Genomic DNA, 16,262 nt, shown 5'->3' on the forward strand with positions numbered 1-16,262 from the left:
TCATTTGTTCCCAAAGTGTTAATGAGCACAGCACATGTTACTAAAGGTTGTGAAGGGGTGTCTTCCCTCACACACCACAAAAATTGATAACTCCCCACTGGGGTCCCAAGCCCCCTGCCCCCAGGGCTTGGTAGGGGTTTTTACCATGCACCCTGTTTCAGGGTTCAGCCTCAGATAGGGCAGGATCCAGCTCCCCACACTTGCTCTCACCTCCCCCAACGCCCCAACCCCAACCTCTAGCTAACCCAGTCCTGTCCTAACATTGTGCAATTTAGCCTCTCTCAACAAGTGGCCCTACCCATCAGAAAGCAGGTGCTCCGCAGAGAGGGCCGCCCTCTGCGGAGGGCATTGAACGGCAAAGGGCGGTTCAAGATCAAGATTAGCACATGATTGATTGATTTCTGTTACCTGAGCAATGTCCCCAACTGTGGCCAAAAGGAAAGCAGGTAGAAATGTAGATTTTCCCGTTTGGAAAGGGTATTTTCTCCTGAGATAATTAATCCTTTCTCTACATTTTTTTCTTCCTTCCTAATTTTAATCCCACATTCCTTGGTTCCTTTCTTCTTGTTACAGAGAAGCAGCTATTGAGTGGGCTGTTTACAGTTCAGTGAAACATCATGCCTACGGTTGCCAGATACATTCAGTTTGTCCAGATTGTCTGAATATCACTTATCTGTTTTCGGATTCCCTGGTACATAGTCAGAGCTAGTGCTTGCAAAGTGTGGTCAGAGTGCTTTCCCTGGCACGGCCTCATTCATTCATTCATTCATTCATTCTTCCATGGGGCACTTACTGAGCCCTTGCTCTCAATAAATGCAGAGAATACAAAGATAAGAAGATACAGCCAGTGATCTCAGGGCAGCTATGGTCTATTTGGGAAGACAAATAGGTTGTTACACTCACTGTCATAATTGCTGATTCAGCAAACTCTGGGGTGGGGAGGAAGAGAACAAGGAGCTCTTGGAAAGGCCCTACTATTGACTTGGGAAGATTAGGAAAGGCCTCCCAGAGCTAGTGAAGTTGAAGATGAGATGCAGGAGGTCAGATAAAGAGGCTGTGGCCAGGTGGAAGGAAGTGGGGGAGCAAGGGTTCGGCTGGGGAGACGTCAGGAGCAGAGGTCTGGAGCCTCCGAGGGCACGCGGGGCACTCAGGGCACTGCCAAGGAACTGAGCGCGGCCGGAGGGAGTGACTGGTGGGAGCTGAGTGAGGCGCAGAACGCTGAGGCCGATAGGCTAGAGAAGGACATTTGAAACACATGACAGAGTCTGGACTTTATCCTGAGAAGAACCAGGGGCTATGAAAGGCTTCTCCCGAGGGCAGTGGCAGACTTAGATTTAGAATGATCATCTCGGCTGTAGCCAGAAGAGACTGCTGAAGGCCAGGTGAGAAGGTGGCCTGAAACCCGGCAGGACAGCACAGATGGGGAAACGCTAGGCAGCCTCCAAGGTCCCAAGTCCACCCTGGTTATCCAGAGAGCTTCCTGTCGGCGCCCTTGGGCTTCCCTGTCCTCTGCAGGTCTTCCAGCCTCTCACTCAGGCCCTCCCTGTCAGCCACTTGAGGGCGTTAAGGACTGAAGGAGAGGTGGGTTTTCAACCAAACCTGAAAGACTATCTTGAGTAAAATTCACTCACGCTAGAGGTGATTGTATAGGCAGAATATTACGTGGGAAATATAGGCACTGGCCATGACCATATAAAAATTTCTCATAGCACAGTGAGGAAGAATGTGAACTCACAGTTGGGGGTCAGGGGAGGGCAGGATTCAAAGGACACAAAGGAAGGTCCTCCAGCTTTAGGTCAGCATTTTCCTGGCCATTGCTCTTTCTATTTTATATCTAGGGTTTTATTTTAAAGAGGAAATTTTTGCACAGCTTCCAGACTAAACAGACAGTGTTTCCTAAGGGGTTAGAACACTGTACTTAAGTGCATGGGTTTTGAACTTCGACAGACCTGGCTTTTAATCCTAGCTCTGTTCCTTATTTGCTGAATGACCTTGAACAAGTAACTTACCTTCTCTGAGTCATGGTTATTCACATCTGGAAAAAAAAAAAAGTAAAGGTAATCTCTACCTCCCTTGGAGTTCGTGGGGATTGAAGATAATACTCTCCTAAATTGGTAACGAGGGGAGCACCACTCTGCCCCAGACCCTCTCAGAGGACTGTCACTTGTCCAGTTGGCTGGTGATAAGGCTGGCAGGGACGGCAAGGACTTTGGGTGCAAAGGGGAGCTTGAAAGTAAGGGACCTGAGGGGCTGAACCAAGCCCACCCTCCCTTTTCAAAAATCGCATGTCCTGGATGGACTTTGTTAGTTCCTTATTCTTTCTGGCATTTTCCTTCTAAACTGAAGATTCCATAACATAGTAATTTTTCTCCTTGTATGATTAGAGAAAAAAGAATTTCTAGTTTTCAGATAGGATGATATGTAATAACTTCTGGACCTGGTTCTGGTTCCCAAAGAGGTTTCTGCTCTGATAAATGAGTGAAAAGACACTCAGCACTCAGAACCACGCCTGGCATATATGAACTCATCATACTAATCAGCTGAGTGAATGAGCTCCAGGTCACATTTTCCCTCTTCTTCTCTCCTCTTGCACTATTTTTCTTTTATCTAATATAAATAGCTTTGAGCATCTTTTAAAAAATATTGCAAACAATGGTAGGCAGCATTACAAAGTGCCTCCCAATGGCCCTTGCTCAGTATAGTCTCTTCGATTGAAGGGGGCCCACCCTGGGACAAGATGAGATGTCCCTCCCGTGACTGTGCTGCAGACGCAATCAAGGCCTCATGTCAGTTGATTCTGAGTTAATCAAAAGGGAGATTATCGTGGGTGGGCCTGACCTAATCAGACAGTCTTTGTAAGTGGAGAGTTTCTCTGGAGGCCTTGAAGGAAGAAAGCAGATGGCTAGGTTGTGAACTACCTATGAAGAGGAGCAGCCCCTAGGAGCTGAGAATGGTCCCAACCAACAGCTCACAAGAAAAATGGGGACCACCATCATACACCACAAGGCAGTGATTGTGCAACAGTCAGAATCAACTCACCCGCACCTGAGTGCAGCCCATGAGAGCGGGGGGGCTAGCTAAATGGCGCCTTCTTTTGTGTTTTTATTTTTATTTTTTAATATAGTTTACTGATTATGCTATTACAGTTGTCCCATTCCCCCCCTTCACTCCCCTCCACCCTGCACACCCTCTCTCACCCACATTCCCCTCCTTTAGTTCATGTCCATGTGTCATACTTACAAGTTCTTTAGCTTCTACATTTCCCATACTATTCTTACCCTCCTCCTGTCTATTTTCTACCTACTGTTTATACTACTTATTCTCTGTACCTTCTCCCCCTCTCTCCCCCTCCCACTCCCCTGTTACTAACCCTCCATGTGTTCTTCATTTCTGTGGTTCTGTTCCTGTTTTAGTTGTTTGCTTAGTTTGTTTTTGTTTTTGTTTGAGGTGTGGTTGTTAATCATTGTGAGTTTGCTGTCATTGTACTGTACATGTTTTTTATCTTCTTTTTCTTAAATAAATCCCTTTAACATTTCATATAATAAAGGTTTGGTGGTGATGAACTCCTTCAACTTGACCTTATCTGAGAAGCACTTTATCTGCCCTTCCATTCTAAATGAAAGCTTTGCTGGATAAAGCAATCTTGGCTGTAGGTCTTTGGATTTCATGACTTGGAATACTTCTTTCCAGCCCCTTCTTGCCTGGAAGGTCTCTTGAGAAATCAGCTGAGAGTCTGATGGGAACTCCTTTGTAGGTGACTATCCTCTTATCTCTTGCTGCTTCTAGGATTCTCTCCTTCATTTGCATCTTGGCTAATGTACTTATGATGTGCCTTGGTGTGTTCCTCCTTGGGTCCAGCTTCTTTTGGAATCTCTGAGCTTCTTGGACTTCCTGGCAGTCTATTACCTTTGCCAGATTGGGGAAGTTCTCCTTTATAATTTGTTCAAATAAGTTTTCCACTCGTGGCTGTTTCCTTTCCCCTTCTGGTACCCCTATAATTCTGATGTTAGAACGTTTAAAGGTGTCCTGAAGGTTCCTAAGCTTCTCCTCATTTTTTTGCATTCTTGTTTCTTCATTATTTTCTGTTTGGTTATTTCTTTCTTCTTTCTGGTCCACTCCATTGATGTGAGTCCCAGTTTTTTTCCCACCACTAATGGTTCCCTGTACATTTTCCTTTATTGCACTTGGCATAGCTTTCATTTGTTCATCTAATTTGCTACCAAATTCAACCAATTCTGTGAGCATCCTGATCACCAGTATTTTGAACTGTGCATCTGATAGGTTGGCTATCTCTTCATTGCTTAGTTGTATTATTTCTGGAGCTTTGAGCTGTTCTTTCATTTGGGCCATTTTTTTTGTCTTGATGCACCTGTTACATAGTGAGGTGCAGAGCCTTAGGTGTTCACCTGGGTGGGGCAACCGAGTCGTTAGGTTGTGCTGCAGTATGTGGGGTCGGTGTCTGAGAGGGAACAATGGCTCTTGCTCCACTCTCTGCTGGATTTCAGTCACTTCTGCAGCTTCCCCCAAGCAAACTGGGCCCTTCTGGTGCTGGTTCCCATGTGGGTGGGCTTGAGTACATTCTAGGACCCTGTGGGTCTCTCCAACAAACTCTCCTGTGAGGCTGGGAGTCTCTCCCAGAACCTCAATATCCACAGGTATTTTTAGTTGCTGTTTTGAGGCTTTATTTTCCAGTGCTGGGACCCTGGGTTGCGCTGTTTGTCTCGCTCCCCAGTTTTGCCTGGTTTATCTGCCCACGAATGTGGGACCTTCCAGTCTACCAGCCACCTTGTGCCCCACACCCATCCACTAACCGCTGCCTCACTGGGTCTGCCCGCTGCCACTTCGCCGCAAGTCCTCTCCAGCCAGCTGCCCAACTCTGTCCCTCCGGAGGTCTGGATAAATGTTTCTTCTTTAACTCCTTGGTTGTCAGACTTCCATATAGTTCAATTTTTTATCAGTACTGGTTGTTTTTTGTTTCTAAATTGTTGTCGTCCTTCCTTTGGTTGTGCAAGGAAGCACAGTGTGTCTCCCTAGGCCTCCATCTTGGCCAGAAGTCCTCCACGGCACCCTGACTCTTGACCAACAGAGAAACTGCGAGGTAATACTTTCATGCTGCCTTAAGCCTCTATCTTTGGGTTAATTTGTTATGCAGCAACAGAAATGGACATATAAACTATTCCAAATATTCTTGTCAATTGGGTAGGAGATAAATAAATAAAACCCGAGTAACCAGATGTGACATTATACTCATAACCAGATGTGACATTATACTCATCACGGAGCTGCCACACTCCTGCCTTGAGTGAGTGTATGTTTAAAAAGGGCACAAAAACCCCCACAAAACATAGAACTCTTTTTAAATAAGACGGCTGGTGTAGTCAACCTTACCCAGCAGGTGACAGTGACGGCATTTTCTTTCTCTGAGGAACACGTGTCCCTGACAGCAAGAAGTTCAGCCTTCGAATAACTGCAGTATCTTGCCTCAGATAATTCCCACTATTTGTACCAAATTACATGTTGCTGGGTTGTGGACAGGCACCGTTGGCACAAACACTAAAATGAGAAAGTGCAGAGCCTGCGCAGAGACTGAGGCTCTTCTCTTTTTCCCGAAGGATCAAAACCAATAAACAGTGTGTGACATCCAACCTCTTCTATCCACCTTCAGGACACTTGGAAGGAAAAGCAGGTGCAGGAGCCCTCTTAAATAGCCAAACGCAGTTCCCCACAGTTTGAAACGGTATTGTAACAATAATAAGATCCCAATACAACAGTCTCACAGTTTTATCTGTTACAATCCAGGGTACGAATTCACAGCAGCTTGTGTATTGGTTCATTCACCTAACAAATAGCCGAGTCCTATTTCTGAATCACACGCTGTGTTAAGAGCTGGGAGACAATGGTAAACCAAAGAGACGAAGTCTCTCTGTCTGGGGGGAGGGACATAGAGAGAGGTGAAGAACAAAACAAGCTGATCAACAAATACATAAAAAGAACTAGTATCTGATACATGGTACAAAGAGAGGAAAAGCCAGGGGATCTGCTTGAGAGAGGATGGTTAAGGAAGATGTCTTTGAAGAGATGACATTTGGGCTGAGATGTAAAGGATAAGAACAAGGAAGGCTTGCAAAGAGTAGGAATAAAAGTTCCAGGCAGAAGGAATAGCAAGCTCAAGTACCTGTGGCAGGAAAGAGACTGGCTGGTTCTAGCTGCTGCATCTCTTGGGTCTAAGGGTGTGTGTGTCTGTGCGTGAGTGAGTGCTCAGCTTCCTGACTGATGATCTAACATGCCAGAAGTTTAACCCAGCATAGGTCCAAGCATCAGGATAACATCCAAACCACATGGAGTCTAGTCCTAAGTGAGCCCATGAGATTCACTTTTTCCATGGCCACAGAAAACGCCCCTAACCCAACCAGCCATTCAAAACCAAGGATTGAGAAAGTGGAACAGCATGGCTTGGGACAAAGCTGCCATCAGAATAGGAGGAGTCAAAGTTCAGGTGTCTGGAGCATCATCTTCACACACGTGGCACTGTGATTTGTCTAATACACACACCCTGCACTGACAACTCATCACGCTCACCTCCTGCCTGGAAGATGACTTCATTTCTGCTTCAACACTAACTCCATTCTGGCTTATAAACCATGAGTAAACATTCCCCCTGGGCAAATGCCCAAACAAACATCAATTCTCCTCCTCCTTCCAAAAGTTAGGATCCGCTATTTATAGGCTTTTCCCCCCTCTCACTTTCTCTAATTCTTCCCTCTCACCACTTACTGTTCCTCCCCGTACCCCTTCCCCTCAGGATCTTTCCTTCTCTTACCTTCCTTCCCTTCAATTCCCACCTGCTCCCTGCACCTCTTATGCTCCCCCCATCGAGGCCCTGCTACCCATGGGATGAAGCATCACGTAGAAGTGGGGGACCTTGCCTCATGACTGGATAGATGCCCAGCAGTGGAGACCCCTCAGGTACGGTCCTTGCTTCTGTGGACGCAGTGCTTTCTATAGCACAGACCCGGGCAGGAGGCAAGTCAGGTCATCGCTCGGATCCACGTCTGCTCCCCGGGAGGAGGGAGGGAAGGCCTCCTTGACCTCCTTTGACATCATTGTGTGAGCGGCCTTTGGAAGGAAGAGTTCATCCTGCACATGGCATCAAAGGCGTTCCGTGAGCTTCCTGAAGTCCCTTCTGGAATCAGATGAAATCTAAATAAACTAAGAAATAAAGGGATTGCAATTTTATTATTTTTGTTTGTTTATCCAGGTAAAGCATTGTACACACACTGTCACTTATGGCAGACTTATTTTAGACCGATACAACATTTTAATGGAGGGTGCTGTGGACTGAATGTTTGTGTGCCCCCAAATTGATACCTGGAGGCCCTAGTGTGATGGTATTTGGAGGCGGAGCTGTTGGGAGGTAATGAGGTAATGGCAGTGGGGGAGCCCCATAATTGCATTAATGTCCTTATAAGAAGAAGACGGCTGCGCCTTCCCTCTGTCACGTGACTCTGCAACAAAGAGAAGGCCATCCACAGGCCTCCCCAGAGCCTGACCATGCTGGCATCCTGACCTCAGACTTCCCAGTCTCCAGAGGTGTGAAAAATAAGTGTTTGTTGTTTAAGCTGCCTTATGGTGATTTGGGATAGCTGCTGGAGCAGACCAAGGCAGGGGGTTAGATATAGGGTCCACTAACTTTCTATTTTGAACTTTCTGGTTGTCTATTAAGGACAGTTGGAAAAATACAATTTTTATCTGCTATTAGCATCAATTCATAAAAACTCTAATGCTAAAGATTAGGTAACATGTAATCTCAAAACAAGTCTTGTAGATTGAGTTATTTTTCTTATTTTGCTGGGAGCAGTAAATATTTCATCTCATACTGGCATTTGTGAACCAGTAGTTTAAAAATGGGACCCTTGGTGACTCAAATAAAAATGACTAAGAGGGGTTTCAGACAGACAAGTTGGATGTAGGTGCCCCAGTTAGTGGTCTGGAATCTTTCCATTTCTGGATTTCATTGTCCCTGGTGGTGACAATCAGTCTCACACAGGCTCTCCCCACGAGGGAATTAGATGACCAATGGCATTTCTACCTTGTATTCTACCAGTCTAGCAACAAACTATTGATTCTGAGGCTGAATCCATAGCACAAACTGGGTCATGTGCCCGTCCCTAAAACGATCGTACTGACTGTGATTGGTCAGCCTGGGGTTCTGTGCCCCCTCCTGGAACACAGAAAGACTGATACTGGAGGGGAGTTGATTCCCACTTTTCCAAATAAGAAAACATTCCTACTAAATAAGGGAAGATGAATGGTCATGGACAAAACCAATAAAAGGACATTACAATTGTATTAAAATCCTACTGTGACTCTTAATGCAAGCAAACTCAACCATTCAACATTTATCAGGCCCACCTATGTTCCAGGCACTTAGCTAGGCAACAGGGCTACAAAGATAAATTCACTTGTCCCTGAGAGGTAGACACCTTTTTGCCATAGTGTGTGAAGCAGCTGAGATCAGCCCTGTCGCAGGCCTTAGAATCATAATCTACATTATTGTTCAGTTCCCTACTTTGGCTAATGTAGACCTGACTTAGTATAGCAGGAAATTGACAACTCATTTCTGTGAAATACTATACACTAATTTCAAACAGATAATTATCATATGGGGATGGGGGTGGGTGGACCATGAACTTGACGGCAGTTCCTTCCACAAGAGACAGCAGCGTGGCCCAGTTGCTCCAGGAGGTAACACATTCCCAGACTGCGCTAGAGACCCACAGCATCTCATCCAAATAGCAGTCCTGCCAGGCCCCACAAAGAGGTGGCCTTCCCTGGAGCGCGCTGTAGAGCTTCCGGCGCATTTTCAGGAAGGACGTTGAAAGTCACAATGTGCAAGAAAAGCAGGATAAACACCTTATAGTCTTTTAGAATTCAGAAGCTTCCTCATAGGGTTCTTCCACTTGTAGGAAAAGAGGAAAACAAGAACTGGCTTTCCTCTTGTTGACCGGGGTCTGTTCCTAAATGGAATCGAGTGGCCTTTGTTGTCTTCCTCAAGGAGTTGGCCTTGCTCTGGCACAAGTTCACTAGACAGATGCCCTCCTTCCAAGAGAACATGAGATTTTTCCTTCCCTTTTTTCCTCCACCCAACCTGACTCCCCTCCTTTCTGTCCCAGTACATTCTGGCACCATTAGATGAATAGTTAATAGTATTTCCAAGTGATGGCTCTTCCCTGACGTCTTAGAATGCCGATGTCATGCCTTCTATATTCTACCACTAAGTTGTTGAAACACCTCTTTAATGATGAAAATGAAATGTGTTACTTTATCTGCATTCCTTCCTCTTTTAAAGGTGGACCCCTGGCTATTCCAGGACTAACAGCTAGCTGGCTTGTTTGTACCATGAGCAAGGCCAGCTTAAATTGATTTCAGCAGTTTGGTATTCTCAACATCTTGCCATTGCTAATAGCAGCTTATGCTGTGATGTGATACATTCCAGAAGGAAGCTGGGGGAGTTGGCTTTGATTTGGGGCCAAGCCATGCCAAACTGTTAGTCAGGGATACAGTCCATGATAACAGTTTTGGACACTTTAGATGCAGTATGTAGTGACAGATTGAATTTAGGTTCAGGTATGACATCAAAGGATGACCCACCTAAATAGTTTTGATTGATGAGATTAAACAATATGCACAATCAAACCAACTCTGTTTTAGTTCATTGAGGATTATATAGAGGGGGGACTCCACCTTTTCTCCCCTGACCTTTTTCATTTTAATATTACACATGTGGATATTATCACTATTGCTAAGAAAGCAGTTTAAACACACTTATCTTTCTTGATATTTTTCATTGAAATCCCTTCAAATGAAGATACTTTGTAAAGCATCCATGCACTGACTTAAAAGGAAATCAAACTCCTTATGGTCCACCAGGCCTAGGATGATCTTCACCTATTTTTTTCCCAGTTTCATCTTATAATACTTACTCTCTTGCTGGCAGGGAGTAAGAGAGTTTCTTTTCTGTTCCTGAAACTTACCAAGTTGTTTTCCATTTCCGTGCTTTTGCCTCTTCAGTTTCTCCTACCTGAAAGGCACTTCCTCAGCTGATTCTTTCTCATCACTGATATCTCAAGCAAATGTTACATCCCCAGAAAATTCTCTGGCCACCATTGTATTCAAAGAAGGCTCTCGCCCCTTACTTTGGCCCTTAGCAGGTCAGATCCTCATAAACCACAGACCCCAGAGAATGTTTTGAATGATAACTTCCACTTTCTCAGTTCTCTCAAGGACTGTATATAACCTGTACCATTCTCCTTGTGTAGGAGAGAAGTTAATTCATTCCAGACAGTGGGTACCCAGGGCATTAGGGTTTAGTTCTCTACAGTGTAATCTATCATTTCATCTGGTTTATTTTCTTCACAGGACTCACCAAGCACTGTAATTGTCTAACTACATTCTCAGAACACAAACAAAATTGTGGTTAGCTGACTTCAAAAGTAAAGGCAATAGGCTTACAATATTAATTACTTACTATTGAGAGAAGAAACGTCAGTCACTGTGTCACAGGCAAATGAAACATTTTTAAACAGTTTTGTGGAAACCCAGAACACTGATATATTACTAGAAATGTTTCTGCCCACAATGTGCATGTGCATCAGAAAGCAAAGGAGGGGCCCTTCGTCATGCGAGGACCCGGTGAGGGATGGCTGTCTGTGCACCAGGAAGTGGGCCCTCAGCAGACACTGAGTCTGCTGGGCCTTGATCTTGGGCTTTCCAGCCTCCAGAACTCTCCTGCACAGACCCACAAACTCTGCACCTCCACCGCACCCCATTTCTTAGTCATTCATGTAGTTTAAGTGTATCAGCAGCCTGGTAGAAAACCAGAGCTTGCTTTTTTAAAATATTGAGATACAAGAAAACATATTTCTCTTAAAATATCTGTGATTTAGAGCAATTTGGTAAATTATACCTTTGTAAACAGTATTGAAACATTTGCATTACTCTCCCTACCTGATCCCTCCAGAATTTGGAAGCTCTTAATTAATGAGTATTATTATTTTCATAGCACATGGTTATTTGCATGAATTCAGTAAGAATCTGTACTTTTGTAACAGGACGCAATTGGTAACTGGTTTTACTAACCAAGAGTTTGGAATGTCATGTTTGAGAGACATACATAAATTTGGAGATGACCAGAAAGTTTTTTTTTTTTAGATTTTATTTATTTATTTATTTTTAGAGGGGAAGGAGAGAGGGAGAGAAACATCAATGCATGGTTGCCTTTTGTTCATCCCCTGCTGGTAGTTAGCCTGCAAGGAACCGGTTTGCAACCCAGGCATGTGCCCTGACTGGGAATCGAACCGCGATCATCTGGTTCGCAGGCCCGCACTCAATCCACTGAGCTACGCCAGCCAGGGAAAATTGGAGATGACCAGAAAGTTTTAATTAAGGAATTAAGATCGACTTTGGGAGCAAATAAAAGTGTCTTGGACAAAGAGCCTAGTGCCTTGCTTACATGTTTCACAGAAACCCTTTCAGGAAAGAAACAGAGGTTGTTGTCCTGGGAGCTGGCAAAGAAAGAACTGTAAGATTTTGGGGGACCTTAGAACTTGAGGAACTCACCCAAATCTATAGGTACTACAGGCAAAGGAATGGCAACTCTGTGGCATCTTAGCCTTGAGAGGCTAACGTTCAGTCTGGAGATTCCTTATGAAATATTTCAGCACAGCAGATTTTTTAAAAAGCCTTTATGATCAATTTCTATTCTTGTTGTATTTATACAAATAATTAGGCCAAATTCAGTGAAACAAGATTCATGTAATAAATTAGTCTTAACTTGGCTATCTTTGATAAAAATGAGGGTAATTTTAGAGAAAGAAATTGTGTTTCAATAGAAACTATAATACACAGTGGTGGATATTAGATTCTAGATCAGCTAATTGTCTTTAAAGTTTTATTTTTCACCTGCAAACTGGACTGGATCCTGGATTTTTCTAGTTTTATGACATACATGGCTATAATCCTGTGAACTAGTGTTTCATTTTTCTTCCATCTTTTGTCTTAGAATTATTGGAACCTAAAATTGTTTTTCCCCCCTGAGTCTTGCAATTATAAACTGATGCTAGATGACCCAATATAAACTTCAGAAAAAATCACCACAACAGCCCACAGCTAAACTCAGTGACTGATGCTATGTAAACAACACAGAGAATTGCCCTGAGTGCCTGATGACATCATCAGAGACATTCAAACCAACACCAGGAGAATCTATGGAATTGTCACTGCCCGCCTTCATTCCAGCTGCAGAAGCTTTGAGCCTCACACCTACAGAAATCTTATCTCCCGGACTCAGAAACTGGTTTCTAATTTGCTCTGGTCATTAAGCTTTGTTTTTCTTTTGTTTTCCTAGACACACTTCTTGTTAAATGCCTGATAGCTTATTTACACAATACAATATAAGCTTCACTTTGGGAACTCATCTATATCACTGTTTCCTGAAATGAGACTGGATAATTTAACTGAACTGACTTATTCTCAGGACTGAATGGATCAATAAATATGGGGCAATCTACCAATGTAGCTTCCGGAAGTGAAACTTTCTAAAAAAAAATATTTCATTTATTTACTTTCAGAGAGAGGAGAAGGGAGGGAGAAGGAGAAGGAGGGAAACATCGATGTGTGAGAGAAACATCACTTGATTGCCTCTCACATGCCCCCAACTGGGGACTAGGGACATGGCTGGCAACCCAGGCAGGTCCCCCGACTGGAACTGGACCAGCGACCTTTTGATTCACAGGCTGGCACTCAATCCACTGAGTCACACCAGCCAGACTAAACCTTTGTTTAAAGTTTCAAAGGCAAGACTGAAAGAGACCAAAATTTTGCCACCCTGAAGCTGCCTTTTGGGGTATTGATTTTCACCTGTTTATTAAGAAACAAAAGACTCAGGAAGAACCTTTGACCCTCTCCACTTTCTTGCTCAAGAGATTCAGACAGAAAAACCTGCTTTAGGAAGGTAGCCTTCGTTTAATCACCTTAAGCGTCTTTATCCTAGCATTAGTCAGGAAACTCTAAGCCAGCTAGCTAGATACCCCTTGTACCCCACGTTTCGAGTAGCGTGGCAAGGATATTTCTGCCAGTGCTGGCAGGGTGCCTCAGGTGGTTGGAGTGTCGGCCCATAAACCAAAAGAGTGTAGGTTCCATCCTTGGTTGGGGCACATACGAGAGGCAGCCGGTTGATGTTTCTCTCTCACAGCAATATTTCTCTCCCTTCCTCTCTATGAAAAATCAATAAACATATCCTCAGGGGAGGATTTAAAAAAAAAGAACATTCCTATCATATATATTCTGCTCTTCACAACCAACTGTAGAATCGCCCATTCTCACTTCTGAAGTCTAATCCTTCATCCACCCCCTTTTTCCATCGTCCGAAATAGTTGTATACCCAAAGTTGCCTCAGTGTTTTTGGAATTTTCATGCTTATATGAATTCCCCATGTGCATGTAGTAAAAATTTGATTTTCTTCTTTTTTTTTTTAAGCAAAGGAGGAAAACAGTATCGCGGTTCCTCAAAAAACAAAATAGACACAGCATGGGATCCGGCCATGCCATTTCTGGATGTACACACAACCGAAAGCAGGGATCCAAACCTGTCTGTACAGCCATGTTCATACCAGCACTCTTCGTAATAGCCAACAGGTAGAAGCAGATGTGGGAAACATCCCTTCAATGATGGATGGATAAACAAAATGTGGTATAAACATATAATGGAATATTTCCCCAACTTAAAAAGAAACGACATTCTGACACATGCTACAATGCAGATGAACCTGGAGGCCATTATGCCAAGTGTAATAAGCCAATCTCAGTAAGACAAATACTGTATGATTCCACTTACATATGAAGTACCTGACAGTAAGTAGAATGGCGTTGCCAGGAGGCGCAGGCGAGAGAAATGAAGAGTTAGTGTTTAACGAATACTGTTTCAATTTGGGGAGATGAAAACGTTCCGGAGATGAATGGGGGTGACGGCCCTACAACAGTGCGAAAGTACTTAATGCCACAGAACCATACACTAGCAATGGGTAAAGTGATAAATTTTATGGTACGTAAGTTTAATCACCTTTTTAAGGAAAGGAGAAACGATATCCCCGTGAAATTTTTGAAATAGAGGTTTGTCCCTGTCATGCCTACACAGTGATGGACTTCTTGAGTTCGGAAGGCTCTCCTCTGTAGATCTCAGAAACTTAAGGCACAGAAATTCAAGTGAGCGTGACTTTGTGGCCATCAATACACGGGGGATTCACCACCGCGTTCACAGCGTTCTCTCAGCCCTGCCCAGTTCTTGCATTCTGTTTATTCTTTGCTTGTAAACGCTCAACGGTGTCCTGACTTTGCTCCAGGAAAGAGCGGGACGGACTGACGCGAGCGCGAGCGCTGCGTGCGGTGATAACGGAAGCGGCCCGGGGTGGTGTGGAGGACAGCGGAGGACTGTTTCTAGGTCGGAGGGTGGAGTGGGGCGCGGGCGCTACAGGGGAGGGAGGGGAGGGAGGGGAGGGACCAGCTCTTCGCAGCGGCGGCTCGCAGGACCCGCGCCCCAGGGGCCGAGGGCGCGCGGCCCGCCCTAGCGGCGCCCGAGCGGCGGAGCCGGAGTGCCTCAGTTTCCCCGAGTAAAGGTCCTCGGAGCACCGCCCTGTGACGTCAGGGTGGGCGGGGCCGGGAGGTGGGCCCGGGGACGCAGTGTGGCGCCTCAGGCCGCGCGGGGCGGAAGCCCGGGCGGGGGGCGGGAGGCGGGAGGCGGGGAGCCGCGCTGAGTCACATCGGATCGACCCGCCCGCCGCTTCCCCGGGGGGTGGTGACAGCGGCCCGGGACCGGCGGCCGCAACTGTCCGCCGCGCCGAGGGACCGCCAGGCGGCGAAGAGCAGGTCTGGGGCCCGGCAGGACTGGGCGGGGAGCCTGGAGTGTTGTCGGGGGGCTGCGGGCGTAGGGGACCCGCGCCCGGATGGACGCGCCGCGCGGCGGGGCCTGCGCCGGCCGAGAGCGCGCAGAGGGCGGCGGGGCGCCGGGCCGGCCTCGGTGTCCGCTGCCAGGTCGGGTCCTGCGAGGTCCCGGGGAGTTGGAGGGGCTGGGGGGCTCGCAGCCGGAGAGATGCGGACGTGGGCTTTTTAAATGGTGTCAAGCAAGCCCAGGGCTCTTTTCACTGCACCGCCCTGCCACTCCGGCAAGGAGGCGGAATTTGAGACCTGGGAAAGAATTCTGCCTTAGCCCAGCCTCCTTACTTTACCGACGGGGACGATCTCCTGGCGTGCTCAGAGTCACATCCAGTCGGTGTACGAGTTACTCAATCTGTGTCAGGGAGGCTGGGAGGGATGGTTTCCAAAGGCAGAGTAAGACCTGTTTGGCTAGAGATGCTAGTTTGATTATGGTGGAGTTTTGCAGTTACCCGCGACACCTACCTGCATTCCTGCCACAGGTACTGATGTCCACGAGGCATCAGTTTCTCAAAGCGTGTAACCCCGAAAAGGGTGACGATGCTGCCAGTTGACGGAAGAAATACGGGGGTTGCAAACAGGCCCGGTCTGCTGCAAACTACGAGCTGTGGAGATGCTTGGGGTATAGAGTTAAATTTTAAAGGCAAGAGAGACCTACTTCACTTTAAACGCAGTCTCATGAGTCTGAATTGTCTGTCTCATTTGCACATTAATGAAAGACACAAAATTAATCTGTAATATTGGTAAATTGCCTTTAAGTCTATTGTACAGTAATAAGAACATTATGTATTGAAACTTTTCGTAATTAGTGATGCTGTGTTATGTGGCAATCCATTGGTAGCACTAATATTTAGGCTCCGAGTGTAGTTTAGCTCCGACTGTCTGTGTAGCTGAGTTTCAGGGGGAGAGTAGGACTGATTAACCCATAGCTGTATTTTGCAGGACTGAAGTACCTGTCAGCACACAGGTGTGGTTTCTCAGAGTTAGTGCTGCATTTATTACTCTCAACATGAATAGACTCCAGATGGTGAGCAAGTTAGTTTATCCCCTAGTACCCATTTTTCTCTAAATTATTGAGTTAAAGGATCTCCAAGGCCTCCTTCTATCTCTAATGTTCCCTGGTTTTACGTGTTAATTTGAAACATGTGTCACTCATTGTGACAACACAAAGTTTTAAGAAAATGGGTTTAAAAAAAGTCTGCCTGATGCATAGAGAATCTTGAAATTAATTATTATTCTCAACCCTCTTAGTTCCTTTATCAATGTGGGGCTAAC

General features: G+C 45.5%; 1 protein-coding gene across 2 annotated transcripts in view; it reads left to right on the forward strand.

The window, feature by feature from the left end:
- The first annotated feature begins 14,811 nt into the window (after window positions 1-14,811).
- Window positions 14,812-16,262, forward strand: part of DNMBP (dynamin binding protein) — a 108,644-nt gene continuing 107,193 nt past the window's right edge. For both annotated transcript variants that reach the window (XM_037064180.1, XM_037064181.1), the window contains exon 1: window positions 14,812-14,921. The gene's annotated coding sequence lies outside the window, so the exon portion shown is untranslated. The remainder of the gene's footprint in view (window positions 14,922-16,262) is intronic.

The sequence above is a fragment of the Sturnira hondurensis genome, unplaced genomic scaffold (assembly GCF_014824575.4).
Source record: "Sturnira hondurensis isolate 20B ecotype Veracruz unplaced genomic scaffold, ASM1482457v3 Scaffold0014854, whole genome shotgun sequence".
Lineage (NCBI taxonomy): Eukaryota > Metazoa > Chordata > Mammalia > Chiroptera > Phyllostomidae > Sturnira > Sturnira hondurensis.